General features: G+C 45.4%; 1 long non-coding RNA gene across 1 annotated transcript; it reads left to right on the top strand.

The window, feature by feature from the left end:
* The first annotated feature begins 15,712 nt into the window (after positions 1-15,712).
* On the top strand, positions 15,713-16,897 carry LOC135559564 (uncharacterized). The gene is made up of 4 exons (XR_010462175.1): positions 15,713-15,808; positions 15,932-15,991; positions 16,208-16,302; positions 16,708-16,897. It is a non-coding gene; the product is annotated as an uncharacterized LOC135559564 (long non-coding RNA).
* Positions 16,898-16,910: the final 13 nt, after the last annotated feature.

Genomic DNA, 16,910 nt, shown 5'->3' on the forward strand with positions numbered 1-16,910 from the left:
TACTACTGCTACTAATGGACCATCACGTTACACTACTACTACTACTACTGGACCATCATGTTACACTACTACTACTACTACTGGACCATCATGTTACACTACTACTGCTACTAATGGACCATCATGTTACACTACTACTGCTACTAATGGACCATCATGTTACACTACTACTGGACCATCACGTTACACTACTACTGCTACTAATGGACCATCATGTTACACTACTACTGGACCATCATGTTACACTACTACTGCTACTAATGGACCATCATGTTACACTACTACTGCTACTAATGGACCATCATGTTACACTACTACTGGACCATCATGTTACACTACTACTGCTACTAATGGACCATCACGCTACACTACTACTGGACCATCATGTTACACTACTACTGGACCATCATGTTACACTACTACTGCTACTAATGGACCATCATGTTACACTACTACTGCTACTAATGGACCATCACGTTACACTACTACTGCTACTAATGGACCATCATGTTACACTACTACTGCTACTAATGGACCATCACGTTACACTACTAATGGACCATCATGTTACACTACTACTGGACCATCATGTTACACTACTACTGCTACTAATGGACCTTCACGTTACACTACTACTGCTACTAATGGACCATCACGTTACATTACTACTGCTACTAATGGACCATCATGTTACACTACTACTGCTACTAATGGACCATCACGTTACACTACTAATGGACCATCATGTTACACTACTACTGGACCATCATGTTACACTACTACTGGACCATCATGTTACACTACTACTGGACCATCATGTTACATTACTACTGGACCATCATGTTACACTACTACTACTGGACCATCATGTTACACTACTACTGCTGGACCATCATGTTACACTACTACTGGACCATCATGTTACACTACTACTGCTACTAATGGACCATCACGTTACACTACTACTGGAACATCATGTTACACTACTACTGGACCATCATGTTACACTACTACTGCTACTAATGGACCATCACGTTACACTACTACTGCTACTACTGGACCACCACGTTACACTACTACTGCTACTAATGGACCATCACGTTACACTACTACTGCTACTACTGGACCATCATGTTACACTACTACTGCTACTAATGGACCATCATGTTACACTACTACTGCTACCACTGGACCATCATGTTATACTACTGCTGCTACTGGACCATCATGTTACACTACTACTGCTACTACTGGACCATCATGTTACACTACTACTGCTGCTACTGGACCATCATGTTACACTACTACTGGACCATCATGTTACACTACTAATGGACCATCATGTTACACTACTACTGCTACTACTGGACCATCATGTTACACTACTACTGCTACTAATGGACCATCACGTTACACTACTACTGGACCATCATGTTACACTACTACTGCTACTAATGGACCATCACGTTACACTACTACTGCTACTAATGGACCATCATGTTACACTACTACTGGACCATCATGTTACACTACTACTGCTACTAATGGACCATCATGTTACACTACTACTGGACCATCATGTTACACTACTACTGCTACTAATGGACCATCACGTTACACTACTACTGGACCATCATGTTACACTACTACTGGACCATCATGTTACACTACTACTGCTACTAATGGACCATCATGTTACACTACTACTGCTACTAATGGACCATCACGTTACACTACTACTGCTACTAATGGACCATCATGTTACACTACTACTGGACCATCATGTTACACTACTACTGCTACTAATGGACCATCATGTTACACTACTACTGGACCATCATGTTACACTACTACTGCTACTAATGGACCATCCGTTACACTACTACTGGACCATCATGTTACACTACTACTGGACCATCATGTTACACTACTACTGCTACTAATGGACCATCATGTTACACTACTACTGCTACTAATGGACCATCACGTTACACTACTACTGCTACTAATGGACCATCATGTTACACTACTACTGCTACTAATGGACCATCATGTTACACTACTACTGCTACTAATGGACCATCACGTTACACTACTAATGGACCATCATATTTACTACTACTGGACCATCATGTTACACTACTACTGCTACTAATGGACCATCACGTTACACTACTACTGCTACTAATGGACCATCACGTTACACTACTACTGCTACTAATGGACCATCATGTTACACTACTACTGCTACTAATGGACCATCACGTTACACTACTACTGCTACTAATGGACCATCACGTTACACTACTAATGGACCATCATGTTACACTACTACTGGACCATCATGTTACACTACTACTGGACCATCATGTTACATTACTACTGGACCATCATGTTACACTACTACTGCTGGACCATCATGTTACACTACTACTGCTGGACCATCATGTTACACTACTACTGGACCATCATGTTACACTACTACTGCTACTAATGGACCATCACGTTACACTACTACTGGACCATCATGTTACACTACTACTGGACCATCATGTTACACTACTACTGCTACTAATGGACCATCCGTTACACTACTACTGCTACTACTGGACCACCACGTTACACTACTACTGCTACTAATGGACCATCACGTTACACTACTACTGCTACTACTGGACCATCATGTTACACTACTAATGGACCATCATGTTACACTACTACTGCTACTACTGGACCATCATGTTACACTACTACTGCTACTAATGGACCATCATGTTACACTACTACTGCTACCACTGGACCATCATGTTACACTACTGCTGCTACTGGACCATCATGTTACACTACTGCTGCTACTGGACCATCATGTTACACTACTACTGCTACTACTGGACCATCATGTTACACTACTACTGCTGCTACTGGACCATCATGTTACACTACTGCTGCTACTGGACCATCATGTTACACTACTACTGCTACTACTGGACCATCATGTTACACTACTACTGCTGCTACTGGACCATCATGTTACACTACTATTGCTACTACTGGACCATCATATTTACACTACTACTGGACCATCATGTTACACTACTACTGCTGCTACTGGACCATCATGTTACACTACTACTGGACCATCATGTTACACTACTAATGGACCATCATGTTACACTACTACTGCTACTACTGGACCATCATGTTACACTACTACTGCTACTAATGGACCATCATGTTACACTACTAATGGACCATCATGTTACACTACTACTGCTACTACTGGACCATCATGTTACACTACTACTGGACCATCATGTTACACTACTACTGCTACTACTGGACCATCATGTTACACTACTACTGGACCATCATGTTACACTACTACTGCTACTACTAGACCATCATGTTACACTACTACTGGACCATCATGTTACACTACTACTGGACCATCATGTTACACTACTACTGTTACTACTGGACCATCATGTTACACTATTACTGGACCATCATGTTACACTACTACTGCTACTACTGGACCATCATGTTACACTACTACTGGACCATCATGTTACACTACTACTGCTGCTACTGGACCATCACGTTACACTACTACTGGACCATCATGTTACACTACTACTGCTACTACTGGACCATCATGTTACACTACTAATGGACCATCATGTTACACTACTACTGCTACTACTGGACCATCACGTTACACTACTACTGCTGCTACTGGACCATCATGTTACACTACTACTGGACCATCATGTTACACTACTACTGGACCATCATGTTACACTACTATTGCTACTACTGGACCATCATGTTACACTACTACTGCTGCTACTGGACCATCATGTTACACTGCTATTGCTACTACTGGACCATCATGTTACACTACTACTGCTACTACTGGACCATCATGTTACACTACTAATGGACCATCATGTTACACTACTACTGGACCATCATGTTACACTACTACTGGACCATCATGTTACACTACTACTGCTACTAATGGACCATCACGTTACACTACTACTGCTACTAATGGACCATCACGTTACACTACTACTGCTACTAATGGACCATCACGTTACACTACTACTGCTACTAATGGACCATCACGTTACACTACTACTGCTACTAATGGACCATCATGTTACACTACTACTGGACCATCATGTTACTACTACTGCTGGACCATCATGTTACACTACTACTGCTACTAATGGACCATCACGTTACACTACTACTACTACTACTGGACCATCATGTTACACTACTACTGCTGGACCATCATGTTACACTACTACTGCTGGACCATCATGTTACACTACTACCAGGACCATCATGTTACTACTACTGCTACTAATGGACCATCGTTACACTACTACTACTACTACTGGACCATCATGTTACACTACTACTACTACTACTGGACCATCATGTTACACTACTACTGCTACTAATGGACCATCATGTTACACTACTACTGCTACTAATGGACCATCATGTTACACTACTACTGGACCATCACGTTACACTACTACTGCTACTAATGGACCATCATGTTACACTACTACTGGACCATCATGTTACACTACTACTGCTACTAATGGACCATCATGTTACACTACTACTGCTACTAATGGACCATCATGTTACACTACTACTGGACCATCATGTTACACTACTACTGCTACTAATGGACCATCACGCTACACTACTACTGGACCATCATGTTACACTACTACTGGACCATCATGTTACACTACTACTGCTACTAATGGACCATCATGTTACACTACTACTGCTACTAATGGACCATCACGTTACACTACTACTGCTACTAATGGACCATCATGTTACACTACTACTGCTACTAATGGACCATCACGTTACACTACTAATGGACCATCATGTTACACTACTACTGGACCATCATGTTACACTACTACTGCTACTAATGGACCTTCACGTTACACTACTACTGCTACTAATGGACCATCACGTTACATTACTACTGCTACTAATGGACCATCATGTTACACTACTACTGCTACTAATGGACCATCACGTTACACTACTAATGGACCATCATGTTACACTACTACTGGACCATCATGTTACACTACTACTGGACCATCATGTTACACTACTACTGGACCATCATGTTACATTACTACTGGACCATCATGTTACTACTACTACTGGACCATCATGTTACACTACTACTGCTGGACCATCATGTTACACTACTACTGGACCATCATGTTACACTACTACTGCTACTAATGGACCATCACGTTACACTACTACTGGAACATCATGTTACTACTACTGGACCATCATGTTACACTACTGCTACTAATGGACCATCACGTTACTACTACTGCTACTACTGGACCACCACGTTACACTACTACTGCTACTAATGGACCATCACGTTACACTACTACTGCTACTACTGGACCATCATGTTACACTACTACTGCTACTAATGGACCATCATGTTACTACTACTGCTACCACTGGACCATCATGTTATACTACTGCTGCTACTGGACCATCATGTTACACTACTACTGCTACTACTGGACCATCATGTTACACTGCTACTGCTGCTACTGGACCATCATGTTACACTACTGCTGGACCATCATGTTACACTACTAATGGACCATCATGTTACACTACTACTGCTACTACTGGACCATCATATTTACACTACTACTGCTACTAATGGACCATCACGTTACACTACTACTGGACCATCATGTTACACTACTGCTACTAATGGACCATCACGTTACACTACTACTGCTACTAATGGACCATCATGTTACACTACTACTGGACCATCATGTTACACTACTACTGCTACTAATGGACCATCATGTTACACTACTACTGGACCATCATGTTACACTACTACTGCTACTAATGGACCATCACGTTACACTACTACTGGACCATCATGTTACTGCTACTGGACCATCATGTTACACTACTACTGCTACTAATGGACCATCATGTTACACTACTACTGCTACTAATGGACCATCACGTTACACTACTACTGCTACTAATGGACCATCATGTTACACTACTACTGGACCATCATGTTACACTACTACTGCTACTAATGGACCATCATGTTACACTACTACTGGACCATCATGTTACACTACTACTGCTACTAATGGACCATCACGTTACACTACTACTGGACCATCATGTTACACTACTACTGGACCATCATGTTACACTACTACTGCTACTAATGGACCATCATGTTACACTACTACTGCTACTAATGGACCATCACGTTACACTACTACTGCTACTAATGGACCATCATGTTACACTACTACTGCTACTAATGGACCATCATGTTACACTACTACTGCTACTAATGGACCATCACGTTACACTACTAATGGACCATCATGTTACACTACTACTGGACCATCATGTTACACTACTACTGCTACTAATGGACCATCACGTTACACTACTACTGCTACTAATGGACCATCACGTTACACTACTACTGCTACTAATGGACCATCATGTTACACTACTACTGCTACTAATGGACCATCACGTTACACTACTACTGCTACTAATGGACCATCACGTTACACTACTAATGGACCATCATGTTACACTACTACTGGACCATCATGTTACACTACTACTGGACCATCATGTTACATTACTACTGGACCATCATGTTACACTACTACTGCTGGACCATCATGTTACACTACTACTGCTGGACCATCATGTTACACTACTACTGGACCATCATGTTACACTACTACTGCTACTAATGGACCATCACGTTACACTACTACTGGACCATCATGTTACACTACTACTGGACCATCATGTTACACTACTACTGCTACTAATGGACCATCACGTTACACTACTACTGCTACTACTGGACCACCACGTTACACTACTACTGCTACTAATGGACCATCACGTTACACTACTACTGCTACTACTGGACCATCATGTTACACTACTAATGGACCATCATGTTACACTACTACTGCTACTACTGGACCATCATGTTACACTACTACTGCTACTAATGGACCATCATGTTACACTACTACTGCTACCACTGGACCATCATGTTACACTACTGCTGCTACTGGACCATCATGTTACACTACTGCTGCTACTGGACCATCATGTTACACTACTACTGCTACTACTGGACCATCATGTTACACTACTACTGCTGCTACTGGACCATCATGTTACACTACTGCTGCTACTGGACCATCATGTTACACTACTACTGCTACTACTGGACCATCATGTTACACTACTACTGCTGCTACTGGACCATCATGTTACACTACTATTGCTACTACTGGACCATCATGTTACACTACTACTGGACCATCATGTTACACTACTACTGCTGCTACTGGACCATCATGTTACACTACTACTGGACCATCATGTTACACTACTAATGGACCATCATGTTACACTACTACTGCTACTACTGGACCATCATGTTACACTACTACTGCTACTAATGGACCATCATGTTACACTACTAATGGACCATCATGTTACACTACTACTGCTACTACTGGACCATCATGTTACACTACTACTGGACCATCATGTTACACTACTACTGCTACTACTGGACCATCATGTTACACTACTACTGGACCATCATGTTACACTACTACTGCTACTACTAGACCATCATGTTACACTACTACTGGACCATCATGTTACACTACTACTGGACCATCATGTTACACTACTACTGTTACTACTGGACCATCATGTTACACTATTACTGGACCATCATGTTACACTACTACTGCTACTACTGGACCATCATGTTACACTACTACTGGACCATCATGTTACACTACTACTGCTGCTACTGGACCATCACGTTACACTACTACTGGACCATCATGTTACACTACTACTGCTACTACTGGACCATCATGTTACACTACTAATGGACCATCATGTTACACTACTACTGCTACTACTGGACCATCCGTTACTACTACTGCTGCTACTGGACCATCATGTTACACTACTACTGGACCATCATGTTACACTACTACTGGACCATCATGTTACACTACTATTGCTACTACTGGACCATCATGTTACACTACTACTGCTGCTACTGGACCATCATGTTACACTGCTATTGCTACTACTGGACCATCATGTTACACTACTACTGCTACTACTGGACCATCATGTTACACTACTACTGCTGCTACTGGACCATCATGTTACACTACTACTGGACCATCATGTTACACTACTACTGCTACTACTGGACCATCATGTTACACTACTACTGCTACTACTGGACCATCATGTTACACTACTACTGGACCATCATGTTACACTACTACTGCTGCTACTGGACCATCATGTTACACTACTACTGCTACTACTGGACCATCATGTTACACTACTATTGCTACTACTGGACCATCATGTTACACTACTACTGCTACTACTGGACCATCATGTTACACTACTACTGGACCATCATGTTACACTACTACTGCTACTACTGGACCATCATGTTACACTACTACTGGACCATCACGTTACACTACTACTGGACCATCATGTTACACTACTACTGCTACTAATGGACCATCATGTTACACTACTACTACTACTACTGGACCACCATGTTACACTACTACTGGACCATCATGTTACACTACTACTGGACCATCATGTTACACTACTACTGCTACTACTGGACCATCATGTTACACTACTACTACTGGACCATCATGTTACACTACTACTGCTACTACTGGACCATCATGCCAGTGGACAGTAGTGAAGGAAGTTCAGGTTCATGTGTTTTATGGCGTGTACACATATGGAAAGCATAGTGTGGCTTTAGGAATTTTTAATTCCTAAGCTGTCTGTCTAGCACATCACTATCTCCTTTGTGCCTGGAACTCTCTGCATCCTTGAGTGTGAAGACACTACACGCACACACATTTGTAGCAATGTTGTGTGTGTGTGTGTGTGTGTTTTGTCCCAGTGCAGCTGTGTGTTCCTGTGTGTATGTTAGACTGTTTGAGGACTTGTTATTCTTTCCTTTTGGGATTGAGGGTGGGGAAAGGCTGGACAGCTTCCAGGTTTTATTCACATGTAATGCCTTGGGAAAATACTGCTCTGTACTTACTGTTCAATACTCTATACAGTCTGATAATATCAGTCCCACATCATCATCATGTGTTGGTCTGAAACCACTCTTGTTTTAAGAGATGGAGGCGATTGAGAGATCGAACTCAAGGTTCCAAATTCCAAATGACATGTTCAAACTCCAGGTTAGGATCTAGTTTGCCAATCCAACTCATGGTTAGCTTTCAGTTGGCCATCTACCAGTGGCTGACTCAGCTTTTAATTGGCTCTGAGAATTTAGCACCATCTGTGGGATTTATTTTTTAAATGATAGCCATGGTATATTAAAATACAGTTTTTCCATATGAAAACTATGAAACCTTCCGTGTAAGGGCCCAGTGACATAACATTATGTACGTACTTGCAGTGAATAGTCTCCTTTCTAGAGCCATCCTTGTATGACTGTTTTATTATAACATTCGAGACGTGTAGTCCACTTGTCATTCCAATCTCCTTTGCATTAGCGTAGCCTCTTCTGTAGCCTGTCAACTATGTGTCTGTCTATCCCTGTTCTCTCCTCTCTGCACAGACCATACAAACGCTCCACACCGCGTGGCCGCGGCCACCCTAATCTGGTGGTCCCAGCACGCACGACCCACGTGGAGTTCCAGGTCTCCGGTAGCCTCTGGAACTGCCGATCTGCGGCCAACAAGGCAGAGTTCATCTCAGCCTATGCCTCCCTCCAGTCCCTCGACTTCTTGGCACTGACGGAAACATGGATCACCACAGATAACACTGCTACTTCTACTGCTCTCTCTTCGTCCCGCCCACGTGTTCGCACACCCGAGAGCTTCTGGTCAGCGGGGTGGTGGCACCGGGATCCCTCATCTCTCCCAAGTGGTCATTCTCTCTTTCTCCCTTACCCATCTGTCTATCGCCTCCTTTGAATTCCATGCTGTCACAGTTACCAGCCCTTTCAAGCTTAACATCCTTATCATTTATCGCCCTCCAGGTTCCCTCGGAGAGTTCATCAATGAGCTTGATGCCTTGATAAGCTCCTTTCCTGAGGACGGCTCACCTCTCACAGTTCTGGGCGACTTTAACCTCCCCGTCTACCTTTGACTCATTCCTCTCTGCCTCCTTCTTTCCACTCCTCTCCTCTTTTGACCTCTCCCTCTCACCTTCCCCCCTACTCACAAGGCAGGCAATACGCTCGACCTCATCTTTACTAGATGCTGTTCTTCCACTAACCTCATTGCAACTCCCCTCCAAGTCTCCGACCACTACCTTGTATCCTTTTCCCTCTCGCTCTCATCCAACACTTCCCACACTGCCCCTACTCGGATGGTATCGCGCCGTCCCAACCTTCGCTCTCTCTCCCCCGCTACTCTCTCCTCTTCCATCCTATCATCTCTTCCCTCTGCTCAAACCTTCTCCCAACCTATCTCCTGATTCTGCCTCCTCAACCCTCCTCTCCTCCCTTTCTGCATCCTTTGACTCTCTATGTCCCCTATCCTCCAGGCTGGCTCGGTCCTCCCCTCCCGCTCCGTGGCTCGACGACTCATTGCGAGCTCACAGAACAGGGCTCCAGGCAGCCGAGCGGAAATGGAGGAAAACTCGCCTCCCTGCGGACCTGGCATCCTTTCACTCCCTCCTCTCTACATTTTCCTCTTCTGTCGCTGCTGCTAAAGCCACTTTCTACCACTCTAAATTCCAAGCATCTGCCTCTAACCCTAGGAAGCTCTTTGCCACCTTCTCCTCCCTCCTGAATCCTCCCCCCTCCTCCCTCTCTGCAGATGACTTCGTCAACCATTTTGAAAAGAAGGTCGACGACATCCGATCCTCGTTTGCTAAGTCAAACGACACCGCTGGTTCTGCTCACACTGCCCTACCCTGTGCTCTGACCTCTTTCTCCCCTCTCTCTCCAGATGAAATCTCGCGTCTTGTGACCGGCCGCCGCCCAACAACCTGCCCCGCTTGACCCTATCCCCTCTCTCTCTTCTCCAGACCATTTCCGGAGACCTTCTCCCTTACCTCACCTCGCTCATCAACTCATCCCTGACCGCTGGCTACGTCCCTTCCGTCTTCAAGAGAGCGAGAGTTGCACCCCTTCTGAAAAAACCTACACTCGATCCCTCCGATGTCAACAACTACAGACCAGTATCCCTTCTTTCTTTTCTCTCCAAAACCCTTGAACGTGCCGTCCTTGGCCAGCTCTCCCGCTATCTCTCTCAGAATGACCTTCTTGATCCAAATCAGCCAGGTTTCAAGACTAGTCATTCAACTGAGACTAACTCTTCTCTGTATCACGGAGGCGCTCCGCACTGCTAAGCTAACTCTCTCTCCTCTGCTCTCATCCTTCTAGACCTATCGGCTGCCTTCGATACTGTGAACCATCAGATCCTCCTCTCCACCCTCTCCGAGTTGGGCATCTCCGGCGCGGCCCACGCTTGGATTGCGTCCTACCTGACAGGTCGCTCCTACCAGGTGGCGTGGCGAGAATCCGTCTCCTCACCACTTGCTCTCACCACTGGTGTCCCCCAGGGCTCTGTTCTAGGCCCTCTCCTATTCTCGCTATACACCAAGTCACTTGGCTCTGTCATAACCTCACATGGTCTCTCCTATCATTGCTATGCAGACGACACACAATTAATCTTCTCCTTTCCCCCTTCTGATGACCAGGTGGGGAATCGCATCTCTGCATGTCTGGCAGACATATCAGTGTGGATGACGGATCACCACCTCAAGCTGAACCTCGGCAAGACGGAGCTGCTCTTCCTCCCGGGGAAGGACTGCCCGTTCCATGATCTCGTCATCACGGTTGACAACTCCACTGTGTCCTCCTCCCAGAGCGCTAAGAACCTTGGCGTGATCCTGGACAACACCCTGTCATTCTCAACTAACATCAAGGCGGTGGCCCGTTCCTGTAGGTTCATGCTCTACAACATCCGCAGAGTACGACCCTGCCTCACACAGGAAGCGGCACAGGTCCTAATCCAGGCACTTGTCATCTCCCGTTTGGATAACTGCAACTCGCTGTTGGCTGGGCTCCCTGCCTGTGCCATTAAACCCCTACAACTCATCCAGAACGCCGCAGCCCGTCTGGTGTTCAACCTTCCCAAGTTCTCTCACGTCACCCCGCTCCTCCGCTCTCTCCACTGGCTTCCAGTTGAAGCTCGCATCCGCTACAAGACCATGGTGCTTGCCTACGGAGCTGTGAGGGGAACGGCACCTCAGTACCTCCAGGCTCTGATCAGGCCCTACACCCAAACAAGGGCACTGCGTTCATCCACCTCTGGCCTGCTCGCCTCCCTACCACTGAGGAAGTACAGTTCCCGCTCAGCCCAGTCAAAACTGTTCGCTGCTCTGGCCCCCCAATGGTGGAACAAACTCCCTCACGACGCCAGGACAGCGGAGTCAATCACCACCTTCCGGAGACACCTGAAACCCCACCTCTTTAAGGAATACCTAGGATAGGATAAAGTAATCCTTCTCCCCCCCCCCTTTAAAGATTTAGATCCACTATTGTAAAGTGGCTGTTCCACTGGATGTCATAAGGTGAATGCACCAATTTGTAAGTCGCTCTGGATAAGAGCGTCTGCTAAATGACTTAAATGTAAATGTAAACACAGTGTTAAGTTTATCAAGAAACGCTAGTCCGTAAGCATCTCCTCTCCCCTGCACCTCCTCTGAAGTCATTACTGTGAATGTATTTTCACTTTCAGTCAACTTACTTATTCAAATATAATTGTTAAATATATAAAGTAACTAACTGCTGTCTCAGTTAATACTTTCAGTCATTACATTTGAAATAAACCAAGTAACTAACCCCCAAGTGTCTGTCTGTTCTCTCCAGGCCGAGTTTCAGGCGTACCAACTGGTTCGGTCCAGTGGGGAGGGAGTCTAACCTGGTGATGGAGAAGGTTGAGGTCGTGGACCTTACACCCTTCGGCAAGTTCATGGTTAAAGGGAAGGACACCCAAAAACAACTGGACAGACTGTTCGCTAACAGACTGTTCGCTAATGCCCAAGGTAAGGAACGCACTATGCCCAAGGTAAGGAAAACACTATGCCCAAGGTAAGGAAAGCACTATGCCCAAGGTAAGGAAAACACTATGCCCAAGGTAAGGAAAGCACTATGCCCAAGGTAAGGAAAGCACTATGCCCAAGGTAAGGAAAGCACTATGCCCAAGGTAAGGAAAGCACTATGCCCAAGGTAAGGATAACACTATGCCCAAGGTAAGGAAAACACTATGCCCAAGGTAAGGAAAACACTATGCCCAAGGTAAGGAAAACACTATGCCCAAGGTAAGGAAAACACTATGCCCAAGGTAAGGAAAACACTATGCCCAAGGTAAGGAAAACACTATGCCCAAGGTAAGGATAACACTATGCCCAAGGTAAGGAAAACACTATGCCCAAGGTAAGGAAAACACTATGCCCAAGGTAAGGAAAACACTATGCCCAAGGTAAGGATAACACTATGCCCAAGGTAAGGAAAACACTATGCCCAAGGTAAGGATAACACTATATACAACTCACTGTATTAGTACTCAATGTTCTCTTATACCACATCTTACTGTATCTCACCAACACTATGCCCAAGGTGAGAGAAACTGAATGTGCCACTGCTTCACGCCAGGCTAAACTAATTCACTCTCATAGACCACTCACTGCACCCCTGTATGACTCCCAGTCTCTATGAAACTCACTACTGCCAACAGGTGGCAGTGTTGAGTTTGAACATAATGGCCTGTTTGAGGTTGTTGGGCTTAGGAAGTATATTTATGTTCCTCTCTCTCCCCTGTCAAGTGGGCCTAATTAACATCAACCACATGTCGACCCCCACTCAGAGTCTACACTGAGGTCAACATTACCCCGCTCACACCTGGAGAGTTCCTTCCTCCGGAAGGTGGTGATTGACTCCGCTGTCCTGGCGTCGTGAGGGAGTTTGTTCCACCATTGGGAGGCCAGAGCAGCGAACAGTTTTGACTGGGCTGAGCGGGAACTGTACTTCCTCAGTGGTAGGGAGGCGAGCAGGCCAGAGGTGGATGAACGCAGTGCCCTACACCCAAACAAGGGCACTGCGTTCATCCACCTCTGGCCTGCTCGCTCCCTACCACTGAGGAAGTACAGTTCCCGCTCAGCCAATCAAGCTGTTCGCTGCTCTGGCCCCAATGGTGGAACAAACTCCCACGACGCCAGGACAGCGGAGTCAATCACCACCTTCCGAGACACCTGAAACCCCACCTCTTTAAGGAATACCTAGGATAGGATAAAGTAATCCCTCTCACCCCCTCCCCTGAAAAGATTTAGATGCACTACTGTTCCACTGGAGGTCATAAGGTGAATGCACCAATTTGTAAGTCGCTCTGGATAAGAGCGTCTGCTAAATGACTTAAATGTAAATGTAAATCATCACAGGACCGGATCAGAACTGCACGACCTCAGGTAACACACAGAGACAGACGGACAGACTAAGCAGCTCAGGCCAGGTGTAGAGTCAAACCGTCCCATATAACATGATTCAATATCCCATTATATAACATTATTCTAACACACATAGAAAACACTGCTAGTATAACTCTGTACTCCAACTCCTCACAGCAGCTGTTAATGTAAACGCCCCCTCTCTCTGCTCCAATGGGGAACAGCACATTAAAAACAAATTCATCTCCTATTCATTCAGCTCTCTCACACACCCTGAGACAGCTTAGTATTGTATTTCGCCCCCTAGTGGTGTCAGGAGAACACTGACAGTCAGGAAATCAGCCACGGCAGGGCAGGCAGAGGTGGCCAATCTTCTCCACCAAGGGCCCTGTGGGTCAATGGTTTTGCTCCAGCCCTGCAGTAGAACACCAGATTCAACTGATCAAGTCCTTAATGGAGACTTTGATTGGTGGATTAATTGAGTCGACATTGTGCAGGCGTTTCTATTCCTTGAAATTGTAAGTTTAACCATATAACCCTATGGATCCCTCTCTAACCCCAGGTGGATAGGAGACAGAAGGAGGGATAACGTAGACATCTCTAACGTGACAGAGGACATTGGGGTGTTGGCTGTGGCTGGACCAAAGACTAGAGACGTCCTCCTGAGTGACTTTCTGTAGAACATGAGCGGCCCCGAGTGGTGCAGTGGTCAAGGCACTGCAAATCAGTGCAAGAGGCGTTACTACAGTCCCTGGTTCAAATCTAGGCTGTATCACATCCAGCCGTGATTGGGAGTCCTATAGGGTGGCGCACAATTGGCCCAGAGTCGTCCTGTTTTGGCCGGGGTAGGCCGTCATTGTAAATACGAATCTGTTCTGAACTGACTTGCTTGGTTAAATAAAAAGGTTCAATTAAATGTTGCCATTTTCTTTTTTTTTGATAAGCGATGCAGGCCTCAAGTTACTCCACTGCAAACCCTTCAACTGGCTGGCATCAACCTCAGAGCTACCAGGATCTCCCTGCAGGTGTGTGTGTGTGTGTGTTAGCTATTAACTGTTTAAGAGTACATGTGTAGCATGTACAGCGTAACTGACTGCGTGTGTTTCAGGCGAGTTGGGCTGGGAGCTGTATCTACCTCCGAAGGACATGGCAGCGGTGTACCATGCTATCATGGAAGCAGGACAGGATGAGGGAATCGACAACTTTGGTACCTACACCATGTCATCACTACGACTGGAGAAGGGCTTTAGAGGCTGGGGTGCAGAGGTACACACACACACACACACGTACTCTCATGCAGTATAGATTGACAGGTTTTTTTTCTTATCAGATGAACTTTGACACCAACCCTCTGGAAGCTGGTCTGGACTACTTCATCAATCTCAACAAGGTAGACATTGTTACATTGTTACTCTCTCACCAGTCAGCCACCGTCTGTGGGTTCAAGTAGAGGTGTTCATATTCAAACCAGGTGGGTTATGTTTAGATGTTGTGAAATTGTGGCCATGTAGCCAGTATCCTAATTCTCCTACACACCTGTATTCTTTAGTAAATGCTATGTTTAAACACAGTACACACACACACACATCACTCTCCCTGTCTCCAGCCTGCAGAATTCATCGGTAAGACAGCACTGCAGGAGATCAAAGCTAAAGGTCTGAAGAGGAAGCTGTCGACGGGACCATCTGGCTCAACGGCAAGGTGAGCTGTGTGTGTGAGCTGTGTGTGTGCGCTGTGTGTGTGCGCTGTGTGTGTGCGCTGTGTGTGCGAGCTGTGTGTGCGAGCTGTGTGTGCGAGCTGTGTGTGCGAGCTGTGTGTGTGCGAGCTGTGTGTGTGCGAGCTGTGTCTGTGTGGTAAAGAGGCAACACAACAGAGGCTTTCACTTACACCAACAGTGTTACCAACAATGCAGATTATGGAATGCATTATAGATGTTCCACAATGTGTTTTTTTAATGCGTAATATGTATATTGTCAATAATTGTATCATTGTGGAGTGACACTTTAATAATTGTTTCTAAACTCTACACCACCCAGCATTTTTCTACAGTACCTGCAACCATCCTATAGAAAAGCATATAGCTTATTGCCCTGTTCTCTCTCCTAGGTGGTTGGCAACACTACATCAGGGACCTACAGCTACACCACCCAGAGGAGTCTGGCATTTGCCTATCTGCCAGTGGAGCTGTGTCCTGTGGGGCAGAGGGTGGAGGTGGAGATGTTGGGGAGGACATACCCTGCCATGGTAGTCTAGGAGCCACTGGTCTTCACTTAACCCACCAAGAACCGGCTGCAGAAGAAGGTTAAGAT

This window comes from Oncorhynchus nerka, unplaced genomic scaffold (genome assembly GCF_034236695.1).
Source record: "Oncorhynchus nerka isolate Pitt River unplaced genomic scaffold, Oner_Uvic_2.0 unplaced_scaffold_3504, whole genome shotgun sequence".
NCBI classification, from domain to species: Eukaryota; Metazoa; Chordata; class Actinopteri; order Salmoniformes; family Salmonidae; genus Oncorhynchus; species Oncorhynchus nerka.